The sequence below is a fragment of the Podarcis melisellensis genome, assembly GCF_964234715.1.
Source record: "Podarcis melisellensis genome assembly, chromosome: 16".
In the NCBI taxonomy this organism is placed as follows: Eukaryota; Metazoa; Chordata; class Lepidosauria; order Squamata; family Lacertidae; genus Podarcis; species Podarcis melisellensis.
Window position 1 is genome coordinate 17,688,731 of NC_138533.1, and position 17,603 is coordinate 17,706,333.

The following is a 17,603-nucleotide window of genomic DNA, read 5'->3' on the forward strand; positions in this document are numbered from 1 at the left end:
CCAGGGACAAAATCCTCAGCCTCACCTGCCTTCACGAAATACATTCCCTTTGCCCCTTTCTACTCACTAGTTGGCAGGAGGTGAGTGGGGGAGTAATCTTTACATTATTACATGTGCCCTTAAAAAAAAACAAACTATGAGAAAAGGCCAATCTGAAAGGAATCTTAGAATAGCCCAGCCTGACCAAAAGTGCCAGTTTACTAGCCAATAATAATAATAATAATAGTAATAGTAGTAATAATATCAGCATACACAACTGCCAATACATACCTATATTGATCATTTGTACCACAACAGCCTGGGAAGGGACGAATGAGGAGGGGGAAAAGACCGACTCTCTTCCTTAATTACAGAAGGTTCCTGTCTGTTCACCCAAGAAGATTCTCTCTCGCCATAGGCGAAGGTCTATTTATAGAATCGTATTGCTCTCTTGCCAAACTATGCATGCCAGCCTGTAACTAAATAGGCTCAATTTGCAACACTCATCTATAATATTGGGGAGTAGACGCACCTTTGAAAAGAATCTCATTTTTAAAAGGGCCAGCAAGCTATGTGCTTGAAAAAAGAAGAAGTAAATAAGAAATTTGTAAAATAAAATGAAAACCAGAGCATTTCACCTTGGGGGTCCCCCTCAATATTTTTGTTCAGATTTGCTGACTTTTGACAAGCTACCTGCCACCCTTCTGTGGTGGACCTCTGCTTTTATGATGCCCCCTCTATAGGGGGAGGAAATAGCATACAAGGCTCTTGAAGGAAGAGAGATATTCCCCCATCCCCACAATCTCTTTGCACAATTAAAAGCTCCAAATGTGTAACTGAGAAGCTCCATCCCCTTGGGAAACTCAATCCAGCCGGCAGGTCTGCATCCCACAAGGGAATGACACTTGCTGTCACTTTGTGTATTTATATGCCCAACCTGGCACAGCATTTGCCTTGCTGGATGAAACCTGGAGCTGGCTATTTTTTATATATTATTATTATTATTCAAAATTATGCCAGATCTCAAGAGTGATCAATGCTTCTCAAATATATAGTAAACAGGGTGATGGATTTTCTGGCTACAGATTCCAGCTCCATCGGGACATTGATTTCAGTAGCCCTAGAGCAGCCTTCCACAATCCAATGCCTTCCAGAAGCTGTTGGATGTCAAACTCCCATCAGCCAGCATGGCCAACTGCCAGGGATCAAGGGTGTTGGAGCTGGAGGGCACGAGATTGCAGGAGGCTGCCTTATGCCATTACACCTAATTGAGTTATCCTCTATGAATTTGTCTAGTCAAGGTGGTTCTGTGAAACCTCCATGCTAAGAAACAGTCTAGCTCTGAATACTAACCGCTGTAGAGCAACAGTGGGAGAATGTCTGTTGTCCTCCTGTCCTGCTGACTGACCTACCAGCTACATCCAGCTGGCCCTTGTGGGAGACTAGAGATGCCCACCTTGGTCAGATACAAGTAATACAGAGGTGTGAGAAATTATGGAGAAAAGGTTTTCTCCAGTGTTCGAAAGTCCCATTTTGTGACAGGGAATTTCATTACCACGAACAATTTCTGAGTTCTGGGTGCAGCACTGCGCATAAGGTTTCAAATTAAAACTGCAGAGTGGAAGGAAAGGAGGACCTTTTTCTGCCTCCCCACTTCCAGGTACTCTCTGAAGACTGAAGGAGACCCTCTTAAGAATATTAGGGGGTGGGCAAGGGAAGGACTAGACCATGTGAAAATGAACATAAGATTTTGGCTGCAGTTCTTTCATTTCTAGCTTTGTATTCTTGTTACAAAAAAGTGCACCTAAACATTCTGTTGTTGCGCCTATAACCTAGGTTTAAGGTGCCATTTAGAACCCAGCTTTCGTATCTCAGTTTCTAACACTGGCCTTCTCCCTCTCTTATAACACCCGAACTCAGAGCCATCCAATGAAGCTGAATGCTGGAAGATTTAGGACGGACACAAGAATGTACTTCTTCACACAGTGCATAGATAACACTATGAAACCCACAGATCTAGAAGATCTGAATGAGGCATGTGGTTAAATGTAAATTAGGTGAGTGATTCTATTTGTCTGTGACCCAAAAGCAATTACAAAAAAATGGGAATAGTACAAAGACCTACAATCACAAATTTTATTGAATCTAAACCCCCTGCTGGGACAACCACCAGGGAAGCAGGGACAAAACATAGCATCAATAAAACCGCTAATATATAAAGCTAATAATTATCAATACAAATTGAGAGTAACAACATCAATATAGCATTGCAGATGGTCCTTTTTGCAGTCCACAACAGAAATCTTTAGAGAATTGCAGCATTTTTCTTTCTTTAGCTGCAGCTGCAAAACTGTAAATTAGGTAGATTCTGTAGCACAGAGATGGGGAACCCTTTTCAGAATAAGGGCCACCTTCCCTTCTGAGCAAGCTTCCAGGGGAAGCAGGATGCATGTTCAGAGTTCAAAGACAAAATCCAGCCTGGCAAGGGCCAGAAAGATGGGCTGCTTTTGCACCCTAGGGCAGAGATTCTCCACCCTTGCTTTAGCAGGAGATGATTACAGATCCCACCACATTGCAGAATGTGAGACAATATGGTCTCCACAGTGCCTCACAGCGCTATCCTTTTCATTTAAACACTGAACAGTTGCAGACAAATGTGTGTAACACGATAATGCCAATCTCAAATGCCAGGTTTTGGAAAAAGCGAGCCTGTCACTCGTTTCCACCTCCATCTGTCAGAATACCAGAAGTCCTTTCGATTCCCTTCTGGAATATTACCTCTCTCAGGTTTTAGATCCTGGAACAAAACCTACAGCACGAAGGCTGCTATCCTGCCCCCAACTCCACTAACGCCTGCTAAATGGAACTCATAACTAGATAACGAACTTACAACAAGATGCTAATTAAGGATTAGCAAAACAGCACAGGGAAGAGATTAATGGCTGGCCATTTGCGTCCAAACACTTTTGACACAGACAGCCAGGTGAAAAGCAGCCAGGCCTTCAACTCTGAGGAGGGGGCACTTTTATTCCAAGGGGACGCGATAGTGCCCCTTCCAACCACAAAATGCATTTAATAGCTGTGCCCTGCTGCTTGCCCCTCGGCAGCCAGCAATTCAAGGCAGAAGAAGTCTCATCATGGAGTCGCCATTCACCGCTGAAATATCCGAGATCAGGATTTGAAGAGAAGGTGAGCTGCTGTTATCCTAGTAAAGGCCCCACTGGGAACATGATATCTCAGGCAGCTCCTCCCCCTTCCTGGTCACCTGCTGGCTCCCAGGGTCCTCTCCTGGTTTCTCCCTGCTCCCATGTAGACCCCAAGAATAAATGCCCCTGGTGGTCAGACGAGCTCTATACTCCTTCCCTGAAATGCCACCATCTGCACCCTGAGGAGGCTGGGAATGAAAGGGGGCTGCTGCCACTGCTGGCTTAGCATGATACCAGGTTATTTGAGGTCTCCTGCTCTGCCAGAAGCCACCCTCCACGAGGTCCCTCCTCTGCTTTGAGGAGATTCCCCAGGGGTCCTGGTCAAGCTGTGTCACCACTATACTGCACTGCCTTTTTCATATCATTCTACCTGCCTCTCTCTAATGCTAGAAGATCCTCTTTGGAGATGGGGTGAGGTGACCAGACCTAGACCCTAGGACCCTGTTATCCTTAAGTATGGTTTGTATATAATTGTTTCACAGAATCTACATATAATCATAGAATTGTAGAGCTGGAAAGGGTCCAAGGGGTCATCTAGTCCAACCCCCTGCAAGGCAGGAATATTTATTTCCAATCCCTTCCATCCAACACAATCCAAACAGGTTGGCCGGTTCAATATCTTGGCCTTTAAAGTGACATATATTTTCTGCCCACAAATAACTATCATGGGACTGGAGTGTACAAATGCCCACAATCTCTAACAGCTGTAAAGGTAAAGGGACCCCTAACCATTAGGTCCAGTCGTGACCGACTCTGGGGTTGCGGCGCTCATCTCGCTTTATTGGCCGAGGGAGCTGGTGTACAGCTTCTGGGTCATGTGGCCAGCATGACTAAGCCGCTTCTGGTGAACCAGAGCAGCGCACAGAAACACCGTTTACCTTCCCGCCGGAGCGGTACCTATTTATCTACTTGCACTTTGACGTGCTTTCGAACTGCTAGGTTGGCAGGAGCAGGGACCGAGCAACGGGAGCTCACCCCATTGCAGGGATTCGAACCACTGACCTTCTCATCAGCAAGTCCTAGGATTTGTGGTTTAACCCACAGCGCCACCCGCGTCCCTCCTAACAGCTGTGGCCTTTTGAAAAAAAAACCCCACGAAACTACCACTCTCAAGTGCATAGCCCACCCACCCCAATGTGTTGGACTCAAACTCCCACATTGCCAGTTTGGACTCCCATCAGCCAGCACAGTTGGGGCTGAGAAGAGTTTCCCTCCAAAACATCTGAGGGGCACAATGTAGGCAATGGTTTCCATAATACAACAGGTGCAATCAAAACAGAAGGGAGAGGAAGAAGACTGAAAAGCTGCAAAAACTCTGCAGCAAATGACATGAAGAAGTCTGAAGACAGTCCAGCTGTTTACTGGTGACGCAAATGGGTGTAGAAACAATTATCTTGAAGGAATTAATTCCCCACCCACCCTGCAAAACCATCCTTTTCTTTCTTATCAAATCGGGATCCAGGACAGGCTGTTCCTCCCTCGTTCCCACTGACCAACTGAAAACAAAAACAAACAAAAAAGCCTTAAGAAAGCCAGATGCAAAATACAATCACTAGGAATTTAAGATTTTAATCTCATTAATCAACAGGCATTAAGGGCCGAAAGCAATAACCGCTCTGAGGACAGGAGAGAAGAAAACAGTGGGGAAATAGCACACTGTTGTGGGCTGCGCCTGTTGAGAGGCTCCAGTATTCGTCGCCCGTCTAAGCAGGACAGGGGCCTTAGGATGGGACCTCTTTGCACTAACCATAAGAAAAGACTACTGGATCAGGCCAATGGCCCATCTAGCCCAGCTTGCTGTTCTCACAGTGGCCTCTAGGAAACCCACAAGCAGGATTTGAGAACTCTCCCCTCCTGCCAGCAACCAATTCAGAAGCATTTACAGTCTTCAAATGTGGAGGCACAGAATCAAAGTTGGCTTGTTTTAATTACGGTAGTTTTTAGCTTATCGCTGATTCTAATTATGATTTGTATGTCTTAAATAGCTGTTTTTACAGATGAATTTATTGTTTTACACTTTTTTTGAGGTCTGTTTGTTTTTACTAACAAGCCACATATAAACTTTCTGAAATGAAATAAACAAGTAAAAATTAATAAGTATCCCCCAAAGGGCAAAAACAGAGAGGGATTTTTTTTTCCAAGGACAGGAACCAGAAAATGGAGAGTCCCCTCGGTTAATTGGGGCAGCTGGAGCCACCTCACACACTGTACAGGTCAAAATGCTCATCATCAGCTTTCAAACTGAGAGAGGCCTGCGGCCCACACAGCTATCCAGCAGGAGAGGAAGAACAGGCAGGTTAAGGGCAGTGCCTCCCCCTAGCCACAGGATCCAGCAAATATGACGACAACCACAAGTGACATGTTCACAGTGGTGCCAAAGTGTGACCGTTGACCCTCTCCTTCCAGGAAAGGTTCTCTAGCACAGGGTTGCGTTGACCCAGCAGGAACGTACACCCCCCCCCCCTTTGCAAACTGGGTTTCTTCCTGGCCCTGCTCAAAGCTGCAATATTTAGATGCCTCACTGCAACTCTGTCTCCCTTCTGGTGTTTTAAAGATTTGCAAGACATGTCTGAGAAATTCCCCATGCCTAATCAAAACTGTTTTTGTTGTTGTTTAAATCTAGCAACAATCAAGTGATGCAACAGAAGACCTCCCTCAGGTCATTTCACTAGCCTTGATTTAATTATTTGAGCTTCTCTCAGAATTGAGGGGAAAACCCCACATTTGGACTGGATTTCTCCATAAGGGCAATCTGGGTGGCAATAAGCAGCTCAAAGATATACCAGCAGCCTGGTGTACTTTGTTTCTGGATCTGACCCTGAGAACAGACTCAGAAAGGCTCCCCAAGGCTTTAGAAGCTACACTTTGCTCAGAAAACAGACTCACTCCATGAAACACCACCGAGGTCTTTGGCTGGTAGGCCTACACCCCATTTTAGACACCCAAAACAACAGGGCATAGAGGGAGGTTGAGAACAGCAGTCAAGCTAGTGTTGTTATACATAAACATATACATGACACACATAAACAGAAATATAGATAGATATGGGTATCACACAAAAATACATATGGATAGAATTTAATTTCTATATTTATTGCATTGGTATGCCACCTTTAGGGACGCGGGTGCCACTGTGGGTTAAACCACAGAGCCTAGGACTTGCCGATCAGAAGGTCGGCGGTTCTAATCCCCACGATGGGGTGAGCTCCTGTTGCTCGGTCCCTGCTCCTGCCAACCTAGGAATTTGAAAGCACATCAAAGTGCAAGTAGATAAATAGGTACTGCTCCGGCGGGAAGGTAAACGGTGTTTCCGTGTGCTGCTCTGGTTCGCCAGAAGCGGCTTAGTCATGCTGGCCACATGACCCAGAAGCTGTATGCCAGCTCCCTCAGCCAATAAAGCGAGATGAGCGCCACAACCCCAAAGTCGGTCACGACTGGACCTAATGGTCAGGGGTCCCTTTACCTTTACCTTTTTTATGCCACCTTTATCTCCAAGGGGCAAAAGCTGGCATACATGCTTCTCCCTTTCCCTTTTTTCTCTTCACAACAACCCTGTGAGGTAGGTCAGGCTGAGAGGCAGTGACAGACCAAAGGTCATCCAGTTAGCTTCATGGTCAAGTGAGTATTTGAACCCTGGTCTCTCCCAGGTCCTACACCAACATTCTAACCACTACACTACAACTGGATATCAATATCACAAGAACGTGCATGCGCGCACATAGTTTTAGTAGGTTACTATTCAAGAGTTGTGAAAAAGGCATGAATACTGCGGGAGGAAGATGGGTTGGCCCTGGAGATGAAGGGGTTACATTGAAAAGGAAAACAAGAAGACTCATTGCTTCCCTGAAAGCCTATAAATGCCAGTCTAAGCTTGGCTTGCCCTAAACTTAGGCAGGAACAATAAAACCTTATGGCTACTAGAGTAATGACTTGGTTGCCACCATGACCCATCAGGTATCGTCAGGAAACCTGGATTCTCACACTGCCTTGAGTAGAGAAACTGAGTTTGAGTGTTCAAACTCAGCTCCGCACATCAAAGGGATGTTGTGAGGTAGATAAAAGAGCTCAGGCACTGGCTCAGAGATGCAAATTTGCCAGCGCTAATTGAGATGTGTAGATAGCACATTTAGATGTTAAACATCTCAGAAGGCAAGGCAACTACGGTAATCTCCCACCCAAATGGCCTGAGAGTTCTCCAGAGGGACACCATTGAGGCTCCCAGCCTCTGTGTGTGTGTGTGTGTGTGTGTGTGTGTGTGTGTGTTTGTGTGTGTGTGTGTGACACCGAGACACACTCCCTGCCTCTGTGTGTTTGTGTGTGTGTGTGTGTGTGCGCGCGCGCGTGACAGAGAGAGAGAGAAACAAACACGTGGGAGGGGGTGTGCCAAACTGAGTCCTTGAACCTGGTGAAATAAAGCCTAGTTTTGCCCCTGGCTATGCTATGCTTTCACCCTTAGAGGCAGTAATGCTTCAGTTGCTCCACATCTTAGGAGGGGAGTGTGCTCTTGTGTCTGAATCCTGCTTGCGGCTTTCCCACAGGCATCTGGTTGGCCACTGTGAGAACCGGAGGCTGGGCTAGATGGGTCAGAGTGAACTGATCCAGCAGGCCCATCTTATGTCATGCTCCTATTTATCCCAATACATTCAACAAATTCTGCTCCACATCAATTCAACTTCCATTCAGTGACCACCTTTCATTATCCCCAAATCATCTCAAGTTGTTTTTTCCACTACCACCAAACTGATACCCTACTCAGTAACCAGGATAAGCCTCTCAACTCTTCCCCCCCACACCCCGGTTCATGACCATCCCAAAAACTCTTGGGGCAGCCAGAAAAAGATTTGGGGGCCTCAGCAACCTCCTTGACCCCTGCACATGATAGAAAGCTAGTTTAAGGGCTCTCTTGAAACCTACGGCTTTCTACGGCTCTGTGCTAGGGTTGGGCGATATCAGCTTTTCAACATTGTGGTATATCACCAGCCAAACATCGCAATCTGACAATATACTGCAATGTTGAAAAAACAAGCTGCATTGATCCACCCCACACATTTAAAGAATATTCAACCCACAATTAAAGCACACAGCTTCCACCCAAAATCCTGAGCGCTGCTGTTTGTGAAGGATGCTGGGAACTGTGACAGGGAAACTACCGCTCCCACTGCTCTTTGAGGGAAGGTTTAAAGGGACACAGGTGGCGCTGTGGGTTAAAGCCTCAGCGCCTAGGACTTGCTGATCTAAAGGTCGGCGGTTCGAATCCCTGCTGCGGGGTGCGCTCCCGCTGCTCGGTCCCAGCGCCTGCCAACCTAGCAGTTCGAAAGCACCTCCGGGTGCAAGTAGATAAATAGGGACCGCTTACCAGCGGGAAGGTAAACGGCGTTTCCGTGTGCAGCTCTGGCTCGCCAGAGCAGCGATGTCACACTGGCCATGTGACCCGGAAGTGTCTCCGGACAGCGCTGGCCCCTGGCCTCTTAAGTGAGATGGGCGCACAAGCCCAGAGTCTGTCAAGACTGGCCCGTACGGGCAGGGGTACCTTTACCTTTACCTATGTGCTTTAAATGTACAATGGGCAAGCTTTAAACGTATAGCATATGTCAAGGCCCTCTCCACAATGGCAAGACACATTTCTATTTAAGTGATAGTCATTTGTTTTAAATGTGCATCTATACACAGAAATCAGTACTTGCAAATGTGCATCCTCTTTTTTTCGGGGGGGGGGAGCAGACCCTATTCTTTTTTGCAATGGGCAAGCAACCTCACAATGGGACTATCATCCCTCATATCTGAAGGCAGTCTGCTGGCTTAGGGGGCACAGAATAGGCCCTGCGTCCGCACAGACAAACAGACACACTGCTCCATACTTGGACACCTCATTACTGCTCCCTGCCGCCACCGTCCCTGCCAGCATCCTCTGCCGAACAGGAGGACCAAACAGGTTGTGGACCGGCCCTTCCACCCACAGCCCAAAATGAACCACAATGGCTACACTCTCCTTCCACGGTTGGAGGCAGTAACGCTTCTGAATGCCAGTTGCTGGAAACCAAAGGAGGGGAGAGGGCTCTCGTGTTCGGGTCCTGCCTGATTTACTGTTGATATTTGCTGTCCTCTGCCCTTAAGTAATTCGGGATGTTACCATATAAAACCCCAAGCCAAAAATTACTCAACCCTCAGTGTGCTTATAAACACAGAACATTTGCTTCATTGCTACATCAATGTCCCATTCTTCATCCAAGGATCTCAAGGCTTCATGCATGATCCCCCTCCATTTTATCTTCACACCCACCCTGCAATGGGAGACAGAGGGACTGACTGTTCCAGTGCCCATCCTGCAAGCTTCATGGCTGAGTGAGAGTTTTGAAATTGGGTTTCCTTAGTCCAGCCCTTCTGGTTATTTGGACTACAATACCCACCGGTCCCAGACAGCACAACTGTAGTATTATTATTATTATTATTATTATTATTATTATTATTATTATTATTATTTACATCCTGCTCTTCCTCCCCAAGTAGCCTAGGGTAGCAAACTGACATTTGAACGAAAAACAAAGCAAACTTTCAATAAACAATTATAATTAAAAACATCTGAAACCAGTTACAGTTTGAAACATTCTAAAAGCTGTTAAAAAAACTGGAAACATTCTTCCATCCTTTGGGTTGTCTAGAACAGTTTTCTTCAGCCACTAAACGTCTGAATAAACAGAAATGTGTTCAAGTTCCTCCTGAAAGTTATCAATGAGAGATACAGCTCTCATTCACTAGGGAGGGCATTCCACAACCGGGGTCAGCACCAACCAGGCAGCCCCAGGTGGCAGCACCACTGCAAGGTCCCACTTGCTGACCAGGTCATAGAGGCTGATGGAAGTTGTAGCCAAGAACATCTAGAGGGCACCATGCTGGGGAAGTCTATGGGTTGTGCTTCCAGATGCCAATGACTAGCCTTTCACGACAAAAAAGGGGAATTAGACCATATGGAAGAGGGGGTGCATGGCCACCCTGGCAGAACCACAACCTCCAAATTCAGAAACTGAACCGTAATAAACTTCTGATCTGGCCAACATAACCCTAGCTGGGTTGGCAGACTTTCCTTCCCTACGTGACATGCTTATACACTGGCAATTACTGAGAGACCAAGCATCACTCATTTTTCTTCAAGCACTCCCAGTGTAGCATCATAGTTAAGAACATGATGCACAAGGTTCCCGATTGAAAACTCAGCCCAGCCACACATTTATTAGGAATGCAGGAAGCTGCCTTTGGCACTGACCATGGGGGTGCATCTAGCTCTGCCTTGCTTACACTGACTGGCAGCAGCTTTCTAAGATTTAGGGCAGGGGTCTTTCCCAGCCTCACCTGGAGGTTCCAGGGATTCAATCTGGGACCTTTCCCATGCAACCACAATGGCTATGCTCTGTCTCCATAGTCAGAGGCAGAAATGCCTCTCAATACGAGTTTCTAGTTTCCCACTGGCATCTGGTTGGCCCGTGAGAAAAGGATGCTGGACTAGAAAGGCCACTGGCCTGATCCAGCAAGGCTCTTCTTATGTGCTTAACATACATGAAGGGTCCTGAGCACTGAGCATTTGTACACAGCTTGTTCTTGTATGAGCGTTGCATCTGCAAAAACAAACCCCAACCACAGTACAGTATTCCAGCGTTCACATTACCAACCCTGCAAGGTTATTAACCATGGCATTTTACATAGGATGGAAATCTACTGGAGAGGTGAGGTTAGATTGTCCAGCCATTTCCTGGAGGGGGGGGCACGATCCTCTAAAAATAAATATCAAAAATAAATAAATAAAAGCCCAACAAAAAGTTTCCCTCCCATTTTATTTCCCCTGTGGCCAAACCTAACTGCTGTGAGTAACTTTTAGAAGGAAGGAGAGCAAAAGAGTTGGGCACTTTGCCATCCACAACAGCAGCTCTGGGGGTGTGGAGAAAAACAACAACAGTGTGTTTATTTGTGTGGAGGGAGGGGGACACACAGCAGTGCCTAAACCACAGCGGCAACCCAAAATATGCTGCCTTAAACACATGCAATGCTGCACCAGAACCGTGGCTGCTTTGGGGGCTGGCAGTGGGAAGAGGGAGAGAGATTCCAAATATATAAAAGGGTCTGTTCAGATATTATGCGACGTCCAGAAATACAAGGTGATGTCAGGGACTCTGGGACTTTGGAAGGCAGGAAGCTCCATGTCAGGCATAGGCAAACTGAACCCTCCGAATGTTTTTTTGGGACTACAACTCCCATCATCCCTAGCTAACAGGACCAGTAGTCAGGGATGATGGGAGTTGTAGTCCCAAAACATCTGGAGGGCCAAGTTTGCCTATGCCTGCTCTATGTTCACCTAAGTTTAGTATCATCGACTGCATTTACATCCTACCTTTTCCTCCAATGAGTTCAAGGTGTGGCAAACATGGTTCTCCCCAATCTCCTCATTTCATCCCCACAACCACCCTGTGAGTCTTATAACCAAGTGGGATTAGAACCCTGGTCTCTCCCAAGTCCTAGTCCATGGGTAGGCAAACCAAGGCCAGGGGGCTGGATCTGGCCCAATCGCCTTCTAAATCCGGCCCACAGACGGTCTGGGAATCGGCATGTTTTTACATGAGTAGAATGTGTGCTTTTATTTAAAATGCATCTCTGGTTTATTTGTGGGGCATAGGAATTTGTTCATTTTTCCCCCTTCAAAATAGAGTCCAGCCCCCCACAAGGTCTGAGGGACAGTTTGCTGACCCCTGTTCTAGCCCAACACTCTAAAACTGCAGCACATTCACACTTCTTCAAGCTGGTACCCTCCAAATGTTTTGGAGCTCAACTTCCACCATGGCAGTGCTATGTTACAGTGCCAGTTTCAAGCGAGAACAAGACCCAAGAACATCTGATAGGCCCCACGATGGCTACCTCTGAATTAGAGGAAGGGTCTTAGCTCCCTAGCAGAACACCTGCTTTGGTCACAGAAGGTTCCAGGTTCAACCCCCAGTATTTCCAGTTGCTGGAAACCACAGGAGGGGATAGGACTCTTGTGTTCAGGTCCTGCTTGCAGTTTTCCCCACAGGCATCTATCTGGTTGGCCACTGTAAGAAAAGGATGTTGAACTAGATGGGCCATTGGCCTAATCCAGCAGGCTCTTCTTCTTAACATCTGGAGGGAACCAGGTTGGCAAAGGCTGGCATAGCATCTTCCTGGCTGGCATGCTGTTGGGGGGAAGGATCCATTTCTTAGTATCTAAAAGTGTCCCTGGCATGCAATGAGGCAATATTACTTTCATCCCTATATCGCTTTGCATTTTCTGCCTGTTTGCAAAGTGCAAGCATTTAGAATTCTGAAAGACAAGAGAAGGGGGAGAAAACCCATCCTATTCTCTAGCTCCCTTCTTCACACCTTTACTGCCTGATCCCCCCACAATGAAAACATAATCCCATGACTTGTCTGGATGCCTGGCTTTAAAGAGAGTTGCCATGGGAACCAGCAGGATGCTACAGAATCAGCACCAGCTATTCTAGGGCAGGAAGAGGGTGGGAACAAGGAGGGAGGATGAACCAGGGTAGAGGATCTAGGAAAAGGAAAAGGAAATTAAATTACCAAAGTATCAAAAAGAGAAAGTCAACGGCTGTTACGGTTTTCGAAACGGCAGGGAGACGCCATTGCAGTCTGTATGACTGCTTGCAAAGGGGGGGGGGCAGGGAGAGTCATCTGCTCTCATCTCTGAAGCAAGACTGGCTTCGCTTCAGCAAGCCGCGGCTATAGCTTCCCTGGGATTCTGACTCCAGGCTGGGGAAAAGCAATTTGAAGGTTGACCTTAGCCAAGGTCACCTGCCGCTTCCTCACTGCCTCAGTTTACAAGCTCTCTCTACATGCACCATCATCATGGCACTGACCTTCTTTCCTTAAAGTGCTCTGAGGTCCTTGACAAAAAAGCCTTACGTAAGTGAGTGAGCGGAGGAGCGAGCGAGCGAGCATCACCTATTATTTATGATGTATACTTGAGGGTGCGAGCAGCTCTGAAAGGAGGCAAGGTCAGGCCAGGGTAGCCACACCACCCCAGGGCCCTTTGGAGAGAGTGCTCTGCTTCATCTTAAGAGGTCAGATCTCCCCGAATGCCCTCTGGGTCCTACAGTGGAGCTCCTTGCTCAAATCGGAGGCGGGTGGCTGCTCATGCTCTTTACCAGACCAGTGGGGGTGGCTAAGTTTCGTGCAGGGATTCTAGCTTTGGGCTAGGACCTGAGATTCAAATCCACTGAAGCTCCGTGGATGACCTTGAGCTCAGTCAGTCACCTTTTCTCAGCCTAACCCACTTTGCAGCTTTGTTGCGAAGATAAAACAGGGAGCCCACCTTGAGCCCTTCGGAGGAAATGAGGGATATAAATTTAATAATCAATGAGTAAGTGGCAAAGGCTTTCAACTTAGGAGCAACGCCCACCAGCACCAAAGTCTACTGCGTCTTGTCACTTGTTTTTGAAACAATCTCCACAAGTCGGATATACACTTTCCAAAGCTGTAATATCTAAATTGCCTGCCCCAAGGAGATATGCTACCGTGCTCAATAGGAAGTAAGTTAGTGGCATAATTTACTAAATGGAAACCTGTTTGTGAAATAATCTCCCCTTGCAGGTACATCAAGCAGAGACATTGTCATCATTCCGGCACCAAGTGAAGACATTCCTCTTGACTCCAGCTTCTTAGATTCTTAATTAGGAACATAGAAAACCAATTTGTATCAAATCAGACTGGTGATTCCTTAGCTCAAGACTGTCTACACTGACTGGCAGCTGCTCTCTAGGGTTTCAGGCAGGGGGCCTTTTCAGCTGGGCTATCGTGAAATCCCAAACGCACCCCTGAACTGTGAGAGGGCAGAAAAAAATTAAGAAGACATGCACACAAAACCCCTTGCAAAGAAAACTGTCTAGCCTGTTCAGCAAAGATCATACAGGAAGCCAAAGGTCTCCCGTTCCCATCAAGGCCTCAGCCCATTCTCCCTTGCAGTTCAGTCTTTGAGCACCTACATCAGTCTCCACCAACGTCATATCCTCCAGATATTTCAGATAGCGTTGTCATAATCCCAAAAGTGAAAATCCGGACAAAGTTGTTGAGCTTTCTTTTCTTTTCTTTTTGTCAACATCTCCAAAAAAACATCTCCAACATCTCCATTTCTATTGCTGTAATTGATTTTTAAAAAATTATTATTATTTCATTCCTATCCTGCCTTTCCTCCGAAGAGCTCAGGGTGGCAAACATGGTTCTCTTTCTCCCCATTTTCTCATTGCAACAACCCTGTGAGGTAGGTTAGGCTGAGAGACAGTGACTGGGCGACCCAGTGAGCTTCATGGATGAGTGAGTACTAGAACCCTGATCTCCCAGTTCCTAGCCCAACACTCTAACCACTATAGAACACTGCGTCTCTTTATTGTACTGTTTTCATATTTTTTCTTTCATATTAATATTCTGCTCACTGCTTTGGGGGTGCCTTTGGGCCAAAAAGCAATGTATAAATAAACCATGACCACAAGCATTATTGCTCCTTTTATTTACTGCTCGCTCTTCGTTTAAAAAATTCCAGAGGGGTTTACAGTACTAAACTAATAAAACTAAGCTAAAATAAGAAATACCAAACTCTACGCATCATTAAAAATGGCACGGGCATGAAACAACAAATACATTTAATAATTACACTAAGCAGCAGAAAGGCAGAATTTAAAACTGCACTACAGACCAGAAAGAAGCCCATTGATAATATAAGGTTGCATATATTATTTTGAGAATACTGTACTGTGACATACTTGAGAGCATTTTGTCTTTGTACACTGGTGACATTGTATAAATGAGAAGCAGTGCTACGTAGTGGTTAGAGCGTCAAACTAGGGCCCAGGACATCAGGGTTCAGGGGTGTCAATTTGAATAACATATGGGGGGGTGCAGATTAGCTCTGCTCCACATAAATCAATCACATGACGCAGCATGCACACGCCATTTGAATGGCGTTGCCCATTAACTTTGGAGGGGCCCAGCTACCTCAAATATTTTATTGGGGGAGGGAAAGAGACCTCAGCCCCAAGGAGTTGGCTCCCATGCCAGGGTTTGAATCCCTCCTCTGCTATGAAACTCAATGGGTTGTTGTGGGAATCAAACCATATATGGCACCTTGAGCTCTTTGGAGAAAAAGGTGGGATATAAACGCAAACATTAAATAACACTGCAGAGAGGGGCAGGGGAACAGTCTACCTGATCACCAGCTAGCACAGCAACCTCCAACCTGGAGCCCTCCAGATGTTTCAGATGCAACTCCCAGTCTCCCACCAGCTCCAACCAGGGCACCCTGTTGGCCTAATGCTCTAGAGCAGCGGTTCTCAACCTATGGGTCCCCAAATGTTGTTGGACTACAACTCCCATCATCCCTGAGCTCTGGCTCTGGGGTGATGGGAGTTGTAGTTCAACAACATCTGGGGACCCACAGGTTGAGAAAGGCTGCTCTAGTGCCTTTAAAGAACTTCTCCTAATCCTTACAACAGCTTTGTAAGGAAGAATGATTCCTGAAGACAGACAGGCCACATTCAGGGCCACCTAGCAGGTTCCCTACAGAAGCAAGATTCTTCTGTGTTGCTTAGTCTCTCAGCTAAGAGGCCTAGCAAGCAACATCCACCCTCTCCCACTCCAATAAATACTCCCTGGTGGGTCCCCACCTAGATCCAGTGACTCAGCAGCGTCAGGCCTTGACAGAGCCAAAAATATTTCTTCTCCCCACCCCCCTCCCATGTCCTTCCTATCCAATTGTGAGTTTGCTTTCCCCAGCTGTCTAGATGTGTCAGATTAAGGCTGTACCATCATGGGGAGGAGGCTCTGTTTATGCATTTTCAAAACAGGAAAGAAGGGGAGACATTTAAAATCAGGGTACACAAAATGAAATTGAAACAGATTGCTGCAGAGGTTCATGTATGTTTGTCTGCATACTGATCAAAAATTGGGACAGCGGGGAGAAGAGACAGGGATTGGCTGCCTAGGAGGGCAGGTGCTGGTTTTCAAAGGAGACAAAGGTCACAGTTTCCTGACATGACACTGAACTTGCTGGCACCTTCCTGGCCTATTGATTTTGCTCCCTTCAAGACAGCCTGGGAATTTACAGGGGATTCCGCTCTTAATGTAAATTAGAGACTGACTCCGTCACAATTTCCAGTAAACGGGGGTTGGCGAGAGGCAACTTTTATAGCTACGATACAGCAGACAACTTTAATATATGTGGACGTCTAAGATTTCCAACAGGCGCAAAATGTTAGAAGTGTTGCCATTAGGGTACCAGTGCTAAAGCCTTTTCTCTCTTGGCTTTTAACATCCAGTGGAAGAATACCAGCTGGATCTAGGAAGTCACAAATGCCTTATTATTAGAGGAAGAGGCCATGGTCAACCTGGAAAACACTGTTGCAAGAACATCTCTCAGGACCAGACTTATCCAACCTGCTGCCTCCAGATGTTTGGTACTACAAAGCCTCACCCAGCGCTGTTTTGTTGTTGTTTTTAAAACTATCATCATTACTGGGGGATTTTTCAGTGCCTGTTCAATAAACCATACACATAAGAGCAACTGTGATCAGAACTATGAGTGCAAAGTTATCACTGTTGGCCACACAGTCCAGCAAAAAACATCTAAGTTTGGAAATTACTTGTTGCATTTACCGGTATATCTCACCTTTTCCTCCAAGGACCTCAAGGTGGTGTACATAACTCTCCCCCTCTTCATTTTATTCTCACAACAAACCTGTGAGGTTGGTTAGCCTGAGAGTGACTGGCCCAAGATCATCCAGTGAGCTGCATTATGAAGTGGGGATTTGACCCCTGGTCTCTCAGGACCTAGCCCACAACTCTACAACCACTACACCACAGAGGCTCTTCTAATTAATCCTAAAACAGCTGGCCTCAGATTTTCCTAAAACTCCTGAAATAGCCTTGGAAACCACAAATTTTTAAGCTTCTTGTTCAGAATCATCTTTGACATAAGAGATTTCTCCCACCACCCAATATTTTTTCTCTCTCTCTCTACTACAGGGAAAACTTAACAATGAAATTTGGCCCTCAGAAACATAACCAGAGAAATCGCCACCCTTGGGAAAACCAAGATTCTCAGTGTGTGTCTCAAATGCCAGCAAATCTTTTTGTGTGTGCCAGTCCCAAATTTAGCAATATCATAAGCAAAGTCATAATTTTAAAGGCGAAAGCTGTGCCAAAACTCAGCCCGCAAAGGAACTGTTTCTCTGACAGTAGCCTGGGCTGCAATTGCAACTCATTCTAGACCTCTGATCTAACGTGACCACTTCTAGCCAGGTTATTCCCGTTTTCTCACAGGAGGGGGAAATGGCAAATAAGAGATGCATCCTACCCCTTGGAACTCTCCCTCTTCCTTGCCAAAGAAAATCTCATTTCCCTCTGCCT

At 46.3% G+C, this 17,603-nt stretch overlaps 1 protein-coding gene and 1 long non-coding RNA gene across 4 annotated transcripts in view; one reads left to right on the top strand and one right to left on the bottom strand.

Moving 5' to 3' along the window:
- Positions 1-17,603, bottom strand: part of MEF2D (myocyte enhancer factor 2D) — a 135,931-nt gene that overhangs the window by 103,947 nt on the left and 14,381 nt on the right. The gene's annotated exons all lie outside the window — the stretch shown is intronic.
- On the top strand, positions 92-16,754 carry LOC309359158. The gene is made up of 3 exons (XR_014163747.1): positions 92-1,461; positions 1,900-2,040; positions 16,514-16,754. It is a non-coding gene; the product is annotated as an uncharacterized lncRNA (long non-coding RNA).